The 18,474-nt window shown below is 30.6% G+C and overlaps 1 long non-coding RNA gene and 2 other non-coding genes across 3 annotated transcripts in view; 1 reads left to right on the top strand and 2 right to left on the bottom strand.

The window, feature by feature from the left end:
- LOC107451160 (uncharacterized) overlaps nucleotides 1-18,474 on the top strand; it is a 30,716-nt gene extending 12,242 nt beyond the window's left edge. Inside the window, exon 3 of the long non-coding RNA XR_001585035.3 lies at nucleotides 17,354-18,474. This is a non-coding gene — a long non-coding RNA (uncharacterized lncRNA). The remainder of the gene's footprint in view (nucleotides 1-17,353) is intronic.
- TRNAD-GUC (transfer RNA aspartic acid (anticodon GUC)) lies at nucleotides 9,405-9,476 on the bottom strand. The gene has a single exon. It is a non-coding gene; the product is annotated as a tRNA-Asp (tRNA).
- On the bottom strand, nucleotides 9,487-9,559 carry TRNAF-GAA (transfer RNA phenylalanine (anticodon GAA)). Its single transcript has one exon. It is a non-coding gene; the product is annotated as a tRNA-Phe (tRNA).

Below are 18,474 nucleotides of genomic sequence, written 5' to 3'. Positions count from 1 at the left end.
CATTGACAAGTTTATTGCACATCAATTGAAGTAGTTTAACCACCATTTTTCATAGAAAATAAAGTTAACTCGTTCTTCTCTGTTAACTAGTGTTCCGTAAACAGCAAATTTAATGAATATTTTTTCTATCACGGTAAAAAGTGACAGAAAAAATATACATACACATTTAGGGTCTCAAATTATAAAAAAAATAAGAAAAAAGTGTAATAATTATCGAGGCTAATCACCGTAACGACGAAATCAAAAGTTCAAAAATTTTTTTTTTTAACGGAATGAAAATGGTTGATAATCTTGTTTAACATTCCTTTCTCCGCTTTTCAGTTCCATTCGAATGTTAAACTAGTCTTAATAAGCAGTAATGATTGATCAAATTCGATTTTAATAACGTTTTCTACTCATTGAAACTTATTACTAGACTCCTAACGCTTATAAGTTTTACTTCATTTCGAAAGAGAATTCTAATAATACAGGGCGGTGATTATAGAACACCATGCATTAATAACTAGTTAAAAAAACACGATTTAGTGAAAAAATAGTTTGTAGACTATTGGAAAGAGCATTGATTAGAACTGCCATTTGCCGACCATCTAAAATATTAATAAAAAAGGTTCGGAAGATTTTTAATATTGTGGGCTAAAATTGCCCCTCGACACTTACGGATTCCAGCCCAATAATGAATCTGTAGTTATAAGAGCGGCACATAAAATTATTGTTACAGATCAGTAAAGCTTAAACTGTTGGTACAAGTGCTTATATACATTTTAATTAAATGAAGTAATAGGTTAATTAGGTTACTTATAGATCACTAAGTAAAGATAATGCAAATAACCTTAAAATATGAAAAGCATAAATATATTGAAGAAACAGCTGATAAAAAATGTATTTGTTTTATTTACGAGTGGTATAATTGAAAATTTTTAATTTCATTTTTAATATATGGATACAATGTATGTGTAAAATTCTTTTTCCTCCTAAAACTTCTGCGAAGTTTTTCGAAAATGATGCTCTCAGCATTTTTTCTTATTTTAGAGGTGACAAATATGAAATTAATATCTTTTATAGCCTACATAAAAACGCAGTTTCCAAAATTTATTACATATTTTTCACCATGTAAATTAACCACTACAAATGCCATCAAATCGGAATATATAATGGGTCTGAATTTGAACTGACTATAAACTGTTCGAAGTTAAAATAACAATAAATTCTGTTTGAAGTTAACAGGAGACGATTAAATCATTTAATATTATCAAGAACAGATGTGCAGTTTCAATTTAAGCTCTTGAGTTATTCCGAAAATTGTTGTAATTTTCATTAACGATAAATTACATCTGGCTGTAAAATGACGAAAAATGTTACTAATAGTAGTCAGGGTGTTATTGAAACATTATTATCAGTAACAGAAGTGTAGCTGAAACGTGAGCGTTCCAATTATTGGAAAGAGATCGGAATTTCGATCGACGATTAATGCATTTATGGGCAGTGACGTAGTTTCAATGTATACTCGAGGGGGGTTATTGGTTATCTCCTTCTGTTGTTGTTGTTATTGTCGTCGGCCATTAAAGCAGATGGGGAGCGATTGTTCTTGTTTTCCAGTGGTGCCATCTATGGCCAAGAATTCGACTTCTGCCACAACAATACGTCACACCTGTTTATAGGGCGAACCCATTCATGCATCCATTCGTCCACTGATCGTAATTTTGACCTGAACCAGAGAACGATCCATCTCCAATTCAGTACACCAGAGGTATAATTTGTTATGGGAACATGGAGCACTTTATTACCCTGCAAATTTAACCTGCACCAGTCACCATTTACTACACGAGGAGTTTTCGTTCGGCTGGATGCGAACTCTATATATTAATATATATATATTTACTTTAGCCGTGACATGTGCACNGAATTTTCATTGTATTCTTCGAACTTGAGAATATTTTTAAACATTTCGTAAGCAAAAATGTGTTTATTTATAGAACTTGACAATAACAAACTTTTGTAAAATATTTGTAGCAAGAGATAATATATTTACATTACATTCAACTACTTACCGTACAATAGTTAATTAATCAAGTAATATATATAATTTCGGAGGGGTTTTGTCCCCAAACCCTCCCCAAAACTACGCCACTCTTTGGGGATAGAATTACGAAAAATTATGCTTGTGGTGGTCAAGAGACTATTGAAACTTGTGTTATCTTCATAAAAAGAAGTGAAGGGGAAATGGCTGGGTAGTTAAGATTCGAAATTCTGTTGGGCTCTGATTAACTAAACTCATCGTCACGGAAGATGTCAGATTTAATCAAGATATTCATTGTTTAATTGTGTACAATATATTATTCTTGAAAAGAATATTCCTCTTTTTTTTTATAAAAGATTTTTTTTTTCTGGAAGAAGTCAAATCACCGGGTCTTACCCCACTGGTGCACATGCTAACTTTGCTATATTAGCATTTCAGGGAAATTTCGCAATATTAGAATTTCAGTGAAAAAATAGCAAACATTTTCTTACTATAATGCAATTAAAGAATATAATTCATGCAATTTTTATGTGATTTTGTCGAGACTGTTCTCCTGTTGGGGGGTGAGAGAGGCAATTATTCCGGGGCTCTGGCTTGCTGATGGCTCGATCAGAATTACTTAAAAAATATGTAGGTTTACTAATTACTTTTTTTTAAAAGAAAATTGCCGAGAAATTCTATCCAATTAAAAATTACAATTCTGTTTAGGGGGTTACAAAATATGGAAATTATGATTTTTGTGCTCGAAGAAAGTGGCCAGCAATAAATTTTGTCCTAGGGCCCATAAAACCTTTGTTCCGCCTTGGATGAAGTAATCTTCTTTCTTCGCAACACTTGAGCTTCAATGGGCCTAGTATAGACACACATCAAAAGGGGGAAGAGGCTAAACCGGGTAGTACCCTCCTCGAGGTAGTACCTCTGGTAGTACCCGGTTTTATCTCGAGAGGTTATCGAAATAAAACAGATCAGTGCTATTATATTGAATTAAATCCTTATTATATGTTAGCGTATGAATCTTTAGAAAACGCATAATAAGCAGGACTAAAAATAATTTTTATAACTGTATTGACCACTAAGTAAGGCTAGTTTAACTACAGAAGATCATTGCAGAGTTGACTATGTAAAACGAATTTATCAACACATACGCTATGGATTAATCAACTACAACATGATTGTACACATCTGTAATTTTTTTCTGTTTTGGAAAGGGATCAACCTTTTTTTGGCGGAACCCCGAGGCTTATTGAATAAATTTCCTTAGCAATTTCGAATTAATTAATTAATTCATTAATTGTAATTATTTAATTAATTACGTTCAATTATTTTGAAAACATGTTATCATCTAAATGTTATTAATTGGTCTGAAAATATTTAGTAAGTGAAAAAAGAATGACATTTTTTTGTCATATTTTTTCAATATTAGTCTTAAAATTGGGTATTATGTCTTACTGTGAAATTCACAGATCTGGAGCGTCATCTAGTCTAGTTTTTGATTCGATTTTAATGCATGCACAAACTGCAGCTGAATAAACTGAAATATTTTTTTCGGTTGAAACAAAAACGAAAGAAAGTAAATCTTCAGAAAGGCTATCTGAGAAATATACTTCTTAAATGCTGAATCTGGTAATTTTTATTCGATGCGAAATACTAATTTAATTTTTCATACATGCCAATCCTTTTCATAATTCATTTCTTATGTATAATGTTTTCAGTATAAACTAGGAGGCTCCACCCCCTGCTCGCTAACTCTCGCCAACCCCCGAGAATTGCTACGCAATCCTATGTGGTTCACGCCGTGAACCATGGCTCGCTGCGCTCGCTTGCCAATGAACACAATGTTCTAGCACAAAGACATAATATATTATCATCAAAGACAAAGTATTTTATCATCAAAGACATAGTATTGTACTTATGTAGACGAATTCTACCAATGTTCTTATTGGCTTTTAAAAAAGTATATTAGCTATTTAGATTGTACGTGGTGAAAAAATCAAAACATTAGCTAAATAAGGAACATATTAGCAAAATAAATTATCAAATATTGCTTCACTAATATTCTGCATTTTAAAGCGTGAAAATTCAATGCATAAATAAACGCGAAATATAAAAAAATTCAATGCATTCAATACAAACACTTAAACGTTTTTTAGACGTTTAGGTAGCTCCCAGTAGAAAAATATCAATTCAACAGCGGCCTTTTAAAGCATTCTCACTTCAATTAATTAATTAATTCCTAATTGAGTTTAAATTAAATATTGTCATGTTTTTAGTGCATGAATCTGAATTGAACAACCTGATAATGCTCACTCTGGTTATTGTTATCTGGTTGCTTCACTACGTGCTCTTGCGCGCCGAATCCAATCAATTAAAAATGAAAACTGTTGCCAGCGCGAGAAAAGAAATATCATCGGTTTTATTGATACATACATACATACATATTAGCGTTTTATATAATATAGATGTAAACAATAACAATCTCGACCACAATATCTGCTCTAGTTCCGGTTAGAAAGTTTGCAACTGCTTATTCTGCGAGGTGATATTTTCAAACGAATAATATTTTTTTTTAATAAAAGAAGTAAATCAGATATTTTCTGAGCTCAAATCTGCCGTATTTCATAAGATATTAATGTTATTAAGTAATTCTGGTGAGTTTGAAGTAAAAATTTGTTTCTGTCATTTATAGATATATTGTTAAAAAAGATGATATGATTGCTAGACTTTGAATAACTCGCTTTTTTGGCAGTCCTGATTCGTCCTCTTTCCATTAGTTTATAACTGTTTGTTCTTGTTGCAAGTAAAATAACAATAAATTGGGAGAAAAATAGAACAAAAAATGTACAATACAAAATGGCGTAGATCGATTAGGCATAACGTCAGTAGTTGCGTGAGTGAGTTTTGAATTAGCAACTTCATGACTATTTATGCATAGAATACTGAATTGAAATTACTGTTTAAAGGAACATATTTAAAAAGCATTGGGGTTTTCACAATGAATTTTCATTGTATTCTTCGAACTTGAGAATATTTTTAAACATTTCGTAAGCAAAAATGTGTTTATTTATAGAACTTGACAATAACAAACTTTTGTAAAATATTTGTAGCAAGAGATATTGTTGCATTTAATAAGCTTTTTTGAAAAAGATTTTTCGAGGGATTTCGATATGCATAAATTACCGTGTTCCATGTAATAAAGAAGATTTATTCATATTTAATTTTCGACTAAGCAAATTACATGTTCTAATAGTATTTGTATTTTATTTGTTTTTTTTCTTTTCAAAATAAGGAAAAATGAAGAAAAAGCAAACTGATCTATTTATAAAAAATATACACGCATGGAATCAAAATTGTAAATATGTTTCTTTCAGGTTAATTAAGAAAATATTAATTGAAATTTTAAAAAGAATTTCAGTATCCGCGATTTCATGTCCTAATGAGTTTTATAAATAAAATATGCGATTAACCTAAATAATTAAAAAAAACTAATGTGTTTTTTTAATGCTTCATCGACATATTTCAAGTGGTATAGCACGACGCTCCTCTTCAGAACTACAGGTTTATCATCTTGTTAACCTTTTTTACTATTTCTAAAATGACGCATTGAAAAAGTTCAAATTTTAAATAAAATTTTATAGTGTTTAAATTATTTATGATAATCTGAAGACCCATTTTGCGTATGGTGTAAAAAATATAAATTACCGAGCAATTGATATTAACAATTGATGTTAACTGAGAAGCATATGCGGGCACAATTAGAAAAGTTGAAATAAATATATTCTTTTTTATTATTATTAGCTGTTCTTCTCGGCAATTTTACATTATTATATTAACAAAGCATGCTTTAAGTCCAACTGCATTCGCTAAAATTCTTTTTGGAACGATACCTAGCTCAAATAAGAAAACATGAGCGAAAACATATTATCGGGTAAAAGTTTGCCTCAACTACAGCTCCTGGATCAAGATATTATCTTTCGAAAGCTCATTTAATGCTAACATAAAAAAAATATTGCCAACAAATGTGCATGGTCAGTAAAATGATTAATATATCCGCTTCTTATCTAGAAAGATATAGGCTCTATCCCCACTGAAGCAAACTTTCCTTTCGTGAAAAAAATTTTTTAAAATAATTTTTAAATATTTAATTATTAAGAACTAATTATTAAATTCAGTTTGGAAGTTTCAATTTTTTAAACTGAATTTTTTTATATTTATTTTACATTTAGAATTGGAATACGTGCACTTTTACAGAAATATTATTAACTTATTTTATTGTTTAAAAAATATTTTATTTTTCGAAAAAATAATTTAAATTTTTTATTTTGAATTAATATACTTGAGTTTATTAAAAATTACGTATAGTAAAATAATTGATTGAAGAATGAACTTCTAGACATGCAGTGTTATTCATTTTTAATTTAATTGGCCTTGCAGACAAAATAAACCAAACTTCTAGGAAATTAAACTAAAAATAAAGATATCTTTTGCATCATTCCTGTATTTTTTTCTTTATTTTATCGTACAAAAATTTGCATTAACGTGCTATAGCAATTTGTTTACAAAAAAAAATTAATTAGTATTAGTGCGACGAAACTTTAGAAAAACGTCTATATTCACTCATTGGAGAAATTTCGGAAGCTTTCCCTATGCTTTGTTTTAGTTTTAGAAACAACGCATTAAATGCAAAATTATTTTATTTCATGTTGAATTTTTATTTTCTAAAGTTATTAAATGCTTTAAACTTCTATTATTTGCAATTTTTATTTATTTTATCAAGTGTTTAGTTAATTTTTTTTAATAAAAAAACTGGTTATTAATATTAATTTATTTCGCTAAATTTAAAAATATTTGAAATTAAGAATATCTTTAATTTTAATTTTATTCTTACAGAATTTTTCTTTTATTAATAGAAGTCAGATAAATAAATTTCAAATTAATTACATTTCAATTCTTTTTAAGCACTTTCTTTTATAACTGTATAACTGTTTCATCGAAAATTTCAGTATTAGACATGCTTGCTTTTCATAACGTATGGAACTACGAAGTGCAAAATTTTTGAATGCAAATATCACTTTCTGCAGATAAATTTTAGAAATTTTCTGTATCAGATCAATACAAAAGTTTCTTCAACTGGGATCACCAATTAAAAAAATTCAAATTGAAAATTAAAATTTGTTTAAGAACGTCGTATAGTATTAAATCGAAATTATAAAAAGTCATAAGCTAGACATTGGGCATTTTATTATTTTAATAGGGAAAGAATTTTTGTTTTCTTTAAAAATCAATTTCCTAAAATTCAGTTTTTTTAAAATATGATACTTCATGGCAAAATAATTTGAATTTGTAATTTCTTAAATATGTAATTATTTCCAAACTTAGTTAAAATAAAATAGTTGCTAGGAAAATAAAGTGGCTCTTTCTCCAGATTCTAAAGTTATGATTCTTTAAAAATAGTAAGGAACAAGAATCTCAAAACAGTAAAAATGAAAAAATAAAAATTAAATAGAGAAAATATTAAAAAAAAAAAAAAACATTTCTATGTCTTCAAAGCAGAAAAAAAAAGAAGAAGAAAATGTATCAAAGTATTATAAAGACAAGAGGCAATAATTTGAATCAATGCACGGCAGTAATAACATGTTTGAAAACGAAAAGTGATAAATAGAACATTATTGTAAGTCTTTTTAAAAATCAGTTTCCACGCGACCAGTTTATAAATCAATGGTGGTCGATTTCTCAAATAATTTGTGCCAAGCTCGACGCAGAACATAAAGTTATTCTGCAGATCACTCACGCACATGGTTACAAATATCGGTAGTTTGAAAATGCGGACCAAATATAAATAGAACATTTTCTGATTTTATGTCGGACTTCAGGGGGAAAAAAGTTACAAAGATGTGGAATCATAAGACATGAGGGACTTTAACAGGTGCGTTACTCAAAATTTCAAGTTATATTTTAATATTTTTTATGATGCTTTATGCCACGTTCAATTGAGTGGAAAACTATTTTATGTAATGCATATGTTTACAGGTGCGTTACACAATATTTCAATTTATGTTTAGGTGTCTTATGTAATGTGTTATGCCGAGTTTAACTGTGTTATGTAATATTTCATGTAATGCCTACATAGATTACATACTATTTAAGTTAAATTATTACATTGAATAATACTTTTTTTTTGTATTGATATATTTTGGTGTCCCAGAAGTTGACTTCAGGAAACGAAACTTGAGGCATCTCGATAACATGCAACAATTTCCATGATTAGACTCTCTTAGAAACTCATTGTCAATTTTACAATTTTATAAAAATTATGAACTCTTAAATACTCCCGAAAATTCCATGATGAGTTTGAATCCACGCCTCACCTACGTATACGATAATAAACTAACACATCTCGTCATTATAGTTATATATAAGTAAAAATTTTGCTAAATTTCGAGTATAATGGTTGCATCAATGACTCATAATACGGTGCAAATTTTTTGAATGCAGAATTTTTATTAAACATATTTTTCATACTTTTTTCTTATTTTGTATTAATTTAGGTCAAAATAAGTGAAAATTATTGTATTTAGTATTTTAATAATTTATGGTTATGAAATATAACATGAAACACCGATGTCTTTTTTTTTTTTTTTTTTTTGCGTGAAGGTAAAATCTTCCTAACACGGCTCACTTCCAAACAATAATTACTCAAATTTACAGTTATTTAGATAAAAAAGAAACAGTTATTCAGCATTGAAAATTTTTTATTTACAAAATCAATTTTTCACGATTGACGATTGTTTTGATAGGAAGGGAATTTTTTTTTTCAAACTACTTTTAATATTTATTTAACATTTAATAAATATTTTACTGTAAATATAATTCAGATAGTCTAATAGATGGTCTTAGAAACTATTGGATTGTTTAAATTAGAAATGGTTAAGTTAGAAGTAGTTAAGTTAGAAATGGTTAGAAATTAAGATGTAAAAAGTGTTGCCGTAACAAACCTCCAAGAATTAAAACAGTAATACCAATGCCAAAACAAAGTTAAAATTTGTGACTCAAAAAATTTTTTTCACCTCCAATTTCTATTGCAAATATCCGATTATTTCTTATTTTCACAGAGACCGAACTATATCTGTATTTATAAATGGAAATTTATAACAAAAAAAAGACAAATAATAATTTAGGAATCCAAAATCCAGCATGGTGATTAAAGATGTATAACACAAATTATCAGAATGAATTTCTCGCATTTCTATTGAATTTCAGCGCAATTCTATTGAAATTTAGATATTTTACTTTTATATTTGAAATAATTTTGCTTAATAATTTTTTAAATAATTTTTTATAATTTTTTAATAATTTTTTAAATAAACATAAGACGTTTAATAATAAAAATCTCCCCGGCGGGGAATCGAACCCCGGTCTCCCGCGTGACAGGCGGGGATACTGACCACTATACTACCGAGGATGATAACATTTGCCGAAACCCGGGATCGAACCAGGGACCTTTAGATCTTCAGTCTAACGCTCTCCCAACTGAGCTATTTCGGCACACTGCTGTAGGGAATTATATGCTTACGTGTCACGCGTTTTTTCTTTTTATTTTATTTTATTCTTGGAGGAAATTAAATTTCCTTTTGCATCGTCTTTCCGATCGGATGGCCACCCTTTTAAAATAAGTGGAAATATGATCAGCGATTAATTTTTATATTGTTGTTGTAATGTTAAGATAGTTTTAAATACTAACAAATCAAATATAATGAATTGTATAAAATTCAATACAGCTCTTGGATTGATTTCAATGCATTTAATTTTGTAAAATGTATTCGGTATATGTTAAGGTTAAAGTATAATGATATTTATTAATAATATTATCATTAAGAAACATTATTATGTAATAATTATCAGTAATTATTATTAATAAGAGCCGATGATTATTAATAATAATAATAATAACGAATATGTTGAAAATTTTTAATTTTTTCAATCTACATTGGTAATTATTAATAATAACTGGTAAATGTGATAAATTATTCGCTTTTACCGACTAACTTAGTAATTATTAATAATAATCCGTGACTATTAATATTTGACAATTAAGAACATTGACCGTAACATATATTCGTGAATTTTTATGAAATTTGTTATCTGAGGGATAAAATAAAACTATATATACTGTTACTTTACATGTCGTTGTATGCGCATATACATGCACACATAAGTATATGGAATGCATATACCGACGTAGAATGAATAAATATTATTTGTACTTACGGGTTTGCACTGTATGTAGTACATAAGTATATATGCTCCCATGTACATATAAATATACAGATACGCACATACATTATCTACTATACAGTGAGCAAAAAATTAACGGACTACCCTGAATAACTTTTGATCTAATGATCGGATTGTGAAAAGATCAGATCTAATAATCGGATCTTTTATGATTGATAATTTGTACATATGATATTTTAAGTTACTAAATCAGAAACAAAAATTCACTTTCTCTGAATAAACATGACTTTTTTTTGTTGACGGATTCGGACTTCCGACCCTCAAAACATGGAGGTTAGTTAAAATCTGGGAAATATTGTACCTACTGCCAAATTTTTTGACTATTATTGAATAAAATAATATAAAATAAAATAATACAAAATAAAATAATATGAAATAAAGTAATATAAAATAAAATAATATAAAATAAAATAAAATAAAATAAAATAAAATAAAATAAAATAAAATAAAATAAAATAATATAAAATAAAATAATATAAAATAAAATAATATAAAATAAAATAAAATAAAATAAAATAAAACAAAATAATATAAAATAAAATAATATTAAATAAAATAATATGAAATAAAATAATATAAAATAAAATAATATAAAATAATATAAAATGATGCTACATGAGATTATCTTTGATTGAAAGAATTTTTTAACTGTGGGGAAAAGTTTTTTAATTCGCTTAAAAAGTTTTCGCGATATGATGAAATACGCAAAAACTAAAATTAATATTTTTGGTTCAAACTTTGGGCCGCTCTCCTGATCAAAGGGATGGATCCATAATACCTAGATGGCGGCTATCCTCTATATTTTTGGGAACAGACATCCGAATCTGTTGAAAAAAGATGTGTTATGTTAAAGATGTCTGTTGAAAAAGGTGTGTCCTATTTCACCGGCCCTGCTTCCCTTTTGAATGCTGACATTCTTACACGTTATTTGACATTTTTTTGGTAATGAGAAATGGGCCAGGTGGAAAAAATGTTGGGAATAAATACTGAAGGATCTGTTGCTTATAAATAAACGTTCCCAAGTAAAACTCATGAAATTCAATGAAAATTTAACAGGCGTCAAAAGAACCTATAAATAAACCATATTTAAGTAATTAGTCACTAAATTTCATTAGGAGAGGAATAAAATGATATTGAAAGTCGAGTTATGGTTATCAAAATCATATTTGTTATCAGTACTTTGCGATTTTTCATTTTCGAAAACGGAAAAAATGCTATGATATTCAACAACTGTATGCTGAATTTATGAACTTCATATTTGAAAAACCAATCATCATAATCATAGCATTTTATACCCCGATTAGTTTATTTATTTTCTGTTTCTTGCTTGTTTCCAAATAAAATATCTTGACGTTCTTCAGCTTCAAATTCCCCATCTCAAAACATTTCATCAGCTTCTGCTGTTTTATTTTATTTTATAACCGGCCTTTCACAGCAGACCCAATTCGGACTTTACGGCTATCTATGTTCAACTCTGTAGTCTTGTAATTTTGAACCCAATCCAAAGGACAAGGCAACTCTTGAATCAATCAATGGGACGACAAATGAATCTTTGTGGAAGAATTTTTGAGGAAACTAATCCGCATTTGTGTTTCATATGGAGAGGAAAACCACGAAAACCATTCGCACTCAGTCCGACCCAAAGGGATTCTAATTCCTGATTCTTCTACCACTTAGATTGCAGGGAGCCAGGAGCAGACAATGTCAACCAGTATCAACCAGTCACCGCTGGCAATCTAACCTGGGTCCCCTCGATTATAACGTTTTATACACTGAGTCACGGCGGCTCCATCCTACGTGTTGTCGAGATCCATGTCATCAAGCCCCCTTTCATCCACCGAAAACTCGAAATCCAGAATATTTTGTAGATCATCTCCAAAGGGTTTCACCAACAGATTCAGGTTTCATCTCAATGTTGATTACTTTATCTTTAAAACTTATTTCGGCTTTTGTAAAATCAGTTAGTTCTATTTATTTCTTGAATAGAATATTCCTTATTCAACAGCCTTATCACGGGCAAAATGTCCCGCAGTCGACTGATCGTTAAGACACGGTTCCCAGCAGATCACCGAAGTCAAGCATCACTGGCTGCGGTCAGTGTGCGGGTGGGTGACCACTTGGATCAACCTGCGTAGGGACCGAGGGTGTGCGGTATTGGTCCTCGTTAAACTGTTCTACCGTAAAGTGCTCGACTTTGCGTGCAGGTTGTCGGGCTACCGAAGCGGGGGGGGGGGCATCCGCTCTGCAGAGGATCAAAATTGCGATGGCATGTCTTCAGATCATCCTCAGGGATGTTTCCCAGACCGTCGCCAATAGCCCATTGTGCAGCTCTAGTGCGACGTAAATGAACAACAACAACATCACGGACAAAATATTAATCTAATCAGGTATTATTGTTTTAGAGTCACTAGTATGTTCTAAAAGTTAAAAAAAAAAGGTTTTAAAAAATGTTCAATTCCACCAACAAGATTTTTCGATATATATATATCTATAAATTGACGCCCAGTGGCTGAGAGGCGCTGTCTGGTCACAGGTCCCTGGTTCGATCTCTGGGTCGGGGAAAGTTAGATATAACATTTCATAACTTCAGTGGGTCGATAAAATGAGTACCAAGCATGCTTGGGAGCTGAACACTGGGGGATCCTCGTTGGGCTGACGACCCTACCGGAGCATCTGCTCTTGCACTTCAGGGCCCAAAGGTCAAGAAAACTGAGATGGGCACAGTAGGCCTTGGCCCTCTATGGGCTGTCGCTCCACTGAGTTTAGTTTTTTTTAGTTTTTATATATATAAAATAGCATTTTGCTGATTGTTTAACTTGAAGAGAGAAAAAAAAGAATGCATGCTTAAACTCAAAAACGTATAAAAACGCTTTTTTAGTGACAAACAAAATAACCGAAAATTGTTGCAAAAAATTGTAGAAAATGCACTGTTAAACAAAAAAAAAATTTATATTTAAATCCGATTTTACTTTTGAATGAAACGAATCTCTAACAAATTTAAAATCGTCCAATGAAAACTTGGATTTCACGAATGGATTTCGGAAAAGGGCGTTTTTCTCTAAATTCTCACCACGCAAAGTTACATTTGGCGTTAAAAAGTCAATTTTTGATAATTTATTATAGCTTTGTCATTGCAATTTAGCAACGTATTTTAAAGCTATGGATTTTCTATCATTTCTTCTAATACTTGAGATCTATAGCTTGGGGACGTTTCCTAGAGAGTACTATAAATTGTAACGTTATAAGAATTTTGAAGGATTTAAAGCCAAAGTGCCAAAACAAATTATCATTTATTATGCATAATTTCTTGGTAATTGAATACCTGAGAGCCCTATCACTGATTGATGGTCTAAGTGTCATCCCAATTTGTGAAACGTATAAATCCCTAAAATTTTTTAAGTTATTTCCGTCATGACTTCCGAGTTTTAATTCTGATTCTGAAAAAGAGGGTTTCTAAGATTACTCGCTTACTATTAACCGCCAAGTGCACTTAGATGGTTCTTTCACTCCAAAATTTTTACGTGGATTCTTCCCCTACCAAGTTCTTCAGAATCGAAGTACTTACTAAAATGAACAATTGCTGAGTTGTTAAATAAAACTAAAAAAAGATTTTCCTTCTATAAATTCCAATTTTGATCGAGGTTAATGTCTCGGCGTAAACATTTTGTGACATGTTTACAAATCTGAGTTATATTTTATTTCATAATTGGCATAGTACAGCCCACCTAATTCTAAGTTTGCGACTCCAACTCCATATCCTTGTAATTTTGAACCAAACCCACAAGACAAGGGAACTCCATATCAAGCATTAGGACAAACTAGCACGGAACTAGTCTGATTTCAAGTTACAACAAGAGGAAAAAATGGAAACGTGCCACGGTTAACGAGACGGCAAGAGGATTTTAATCAGTGAGTTATCTACTACTGTGGTCTATCCGAGCCAGGAGCAGATTTCGTACCAGCCAACCACCACTGGGATTCAAACATAGGTTGTCCCTTTACGAGGCGAAACCACAGTGGTTCAAATCTGAATTATATTAGTTTACTTGAATGTTTGGTTGCAAAATGTTATTAAGCATTAATTTTTTACTTTATTATGTGAGTGTTTTCGTTACTTCTCGTCTGTCTGCTTACATAAATATGAACAATTACTTACATCCATATTGGAAGAACTTAATCATTTATTATTTCACTTTTGTTTTTAAATTTTTCCATAACATTTTTCGCATTGTCTGTGTTTTTGTATTCACAGATAAAATTGAGATATTTTTAGCCAAGCACCACAAAAGCAGGTAATAGCTTTACAAATAAATGTTTGCACGAATGTTTATTTTAAAACTACTTTTCCTGAATAAATAAATCTTAAAAAAATAATAATCGATTTTGATACTTCTTAATGCTTCTTAGGTTAATATGAATGGCGGCTCTGTAAACATCAAAATGTGTTTCTCTAACTATTCCCTTGGAAACGAAAGTTATTTATCCTTTAATTCACAAATAAGTCATCAACTTTAAAACTAAAACTAAACGATGCCATTAATTTTCACCAAAATTTGCGTAAAAAATATTACCAAAGTTATAATAAATAAAAAAACTCATTAAATTTCAAGCGACATGTCATTTAAATTTTAATATTTTTGATTATTTTCAACCCATCCCTGAATGTCTGATAAAATTCTTGTAAACAAGTCACTAATCGATTTCTTGAATTTATGAACACTTCTGTCAAGCGTATAAAGTTAACATTAATTTTTTATCCTTATTATAGTTTAATACGTTTAATAAAATAAATTAAATATGGTCGTAAAACATGTCATCGGTTTTGAATTTTTCATTCAAAATTAAAGTATTTCTAAAGGGATTAGAATCATGAAAATATTATTTTATCAAGTTGTTTTTATAAAGTTTGATAGAGAATATTTATTTTATAGGTTAATATATAACATGCATTTCAAAAAATACGTATGTTGTAGGGTAAAATGCATATTTTATTATGTATTAAAAAGATTATGATATTATGAGAGTTCAAAATATGTCTGAATGTACATTTTTAAGATTATGTCCAAAATGAAGTAAAAAATGTACAATTTATGGGGTCTCAAATTATTTTTTCTCCGATGAAGAGAGGAAAAAACAAAAGAGTTTTCGAAATCTGTCAAGTCACTTGTAAGCAATGCCTTGTGCAAAATCCATAAAAATTAGTTTGATAGCCGAATAAAGGAATTCGATAGCAGAATCAATAAGCATCTTTAAAAGCCTCTTTGTTTCCTCCGTCAATGTAACAGGTTTTGATGTTTTTTAACCCCTTTTCAGTAGTGATTAGTCAATTTGATAGCGATTTCTGATCTTTCCTCGCATAATACCTCTCTTTATATTGCATTTTTCCCCCCACTTCCTTTTTGGCTAAAATTCTAAAAATATATGCTATGTGGAACACCTTCTTTGACAAAGAGAAATTACGAATTCCGTCGATGATAAAGTTCCTTTTAATAAAGAGCTTTGAAATTTAACTCAAAATTAATTATATTAATAGCTAAAATTAAATTATATAACGGAGTCTATATTTAGTAAATGGAACAATAAAATCACATAGAGAAGCAAAGCAAAGTATTCTTGTCACTTGGGGTTGCAATAAAACCAAATAAAAGAGCTGTTTCTCCATATATGATAAAGATAGGTTTCTATTCCTTATTTTATTGTAAACACTTACTGGGCTGTTAAATAATTAATTATAGCCAAGAATGTGTAAAGAAAAAAAACATAAAGAAAATCAAATTTATAAATTATTTTAGGTACATGATGGCTAGTGAAATACAAATTTCAAAAATATTTTATTACGCAGGATCAAATAGAAATCGTTAAAAACTTGTATTAATACATATATAACTAAAAAAATGTGTTAGATTATCTGAATTATATTTGTACTAAAATATAAAGTCCAAAGTTTAAAAAAGATTTTTTTCATACATATTCAAAAATATATCAATAATTGATTTTGTAAATGAGAGAAATTTCAATGATTAATAACTGTTTCGCTTTAGATCTAAATGACGGCAAATAAGTGCAAATTTGAAAAATTTCTGTTTGGAAGTGAGCCTTGTTCGGAAGATTTTACTTTTAACACAGAAAAAGACACCGGCGTTTTATGCTGAATTTCATAACCATAAATTACTAAGACGATAAATATATATTTTTTTCGCGTATTTTGAATTAAATTAATACAAAATAAGGAAAAATTATGAAAATTATGTTTCACAAAAATTCTGCGTCAAAAGGTTACAGAATATAGTTGAACATCGCGTACACGTGCTCTGAGATGAGAGAAAAGGTTTATTTAATTTCCAATGAGCTGCACAATCGGTCTCGCCGATGAGCAGACTTAGTGCGTTCTCCAGAGATGGTATCCACTCTTTCAGGACCACCACAATTGGTGAGATAACGTTGGTCATGTTAATTTGGACGTCTAGTTTCTGCCACACTAGATGGCAGCACCGAGACTCTATTTGGATGCTAAAGTGCACTAGGAATTTAATTTTTCCGAAAATGCTAAGAGCCAATAAGGCATTTCAGGGGTCTTTTACATGCCGCATAATCATACGACATGGCCGCTGAGGATTTTCTGCATCCCGAAAATCCGGTATCTGGGCCGGGGATCGAACCCGCAGACTTGGGCTCAGAAGGCGGATGACAAACCAACAGCGCCACCCAGCCACGTGAGAGAAAAGGTGCACTTTGAGATATTTGAATCGCATTCATGCGCTATTTTGTTATATAACCACCGCGAAACAGCCTTTCGGAGGCTATGACTTTTTCAGAACATGCGTTCGTGAGCGTGCTTGATGCTACATGTTAGTGCTAAATCTCCATGTTGTCTAAGCCAAATAAAGCTTATCTCTTCTACGAGATCTTCGTCACAAAATTTTAATGTAGAAATGAGACAGGTATATCCTGTTTGTCAATTTCAGTGTGGGTAGTATTTTTTTATTAAAATTTACTTTAAGACTTTTATCAACTGGATTATGAACTCATTTTCTTCTATTTCAGATAATCGGTCAAAATATTCTACGGCTTAGGATACACCTAGATAAATTGATACTAATGACGACGATCTACTTGACATGTCTATGGCACCACAAAAGCATCTCATTCCAGCATGGACCAAAGACACTAGTTATCATTTCCAAACGCTAGCTTCAACGAGCTGCTTGCTTGGTATTACTTTCATAGTAATCGGGAGCGTCTTAACATCGATTCTGCGAAGGTTTCCACAATTTCAAGATCTCTTCAAAGGTTGCATAGCTTTCTTGGTGGTTGGAGTGATTCTTTTACTGTTTGGATTGTGCTTAGTTCTGTACATCTGTGTGACAAGTAGAAGACAACCAAAACTATCTTCGGCAGCCAAGTCGTTGGAACTTCCACCTGACCCTAATCGGTTGCATCCAGTTTACCCACCTCATTCGGCAACATCCCACAGAACGATATGCCATGGTCCTCAGTTTTTGATTTTACCTGGAAGCGTTGATCCTGTTTATGTATCTTTTAACCCACCGGTGCCCGAAGTTTAAATTAGATACTATTGCATGATAGGATAAAAAGGCGCTTGCGATGTATATTTCATATAACGTTGTGTGCGAAATTGTATTCCAAATAATAAAACCAAATTTTGATTTTACTTGGAAGCGTTGATCCTGTTTATGCATCTTTCAACCCACCGTTGCCCGAAGTGTAAATTAGATACTATTGCTTGATAGGATAAAAAGGCGCTTGCGTTGTATATTTCACATAACGTTGTGTACGAAATTGTATTCCAAGTAATAAAACCAACTTTTGAATTTACCTGGAAGCGTTGATCTTGTTTATGTATCTTTTAACCCACCGGTGCCCGAAGTGTAAATTAGATACTATTGCTTGATAGGATAAAAAGGCGCTTGCGTTGTATATTTCATATAACGTTGTGTACGAAATTATATTCCAAGTAATAAAACCAGCTTTTGATTTTACCTGGAAGCGTTGATCCTGTTTATGTATCTTTTAACCCACCGGTGCCCGAAGTGTAAATTAGATACTATTGCTTGATATGATAAAAAAGGCGCTTGCGTTGTATATTTCATATAACGTTGTGTACGAAATTGTATTCCAAGTAATAAAACCAACTTTTGAATTTA

This window comes from Parasteatoda tepidariorum, chromosome 6 (assembly GCF_043381705.1).
Source record: "Parasteatoda tepidariorum isolate YZ-2023 chromosome 6, CAS_Ptep_4.0, whole genome shotgun sequence".
NCBI lineage: Eukaryota > Metazoa > Arthropoda > Arachnida > Araneae > Theridiidae > Parasteatoda > Parasteatoda tepidariorum.
This window is presented reverse-complemented; position numbering and strand designations above follow the sequence as displayed.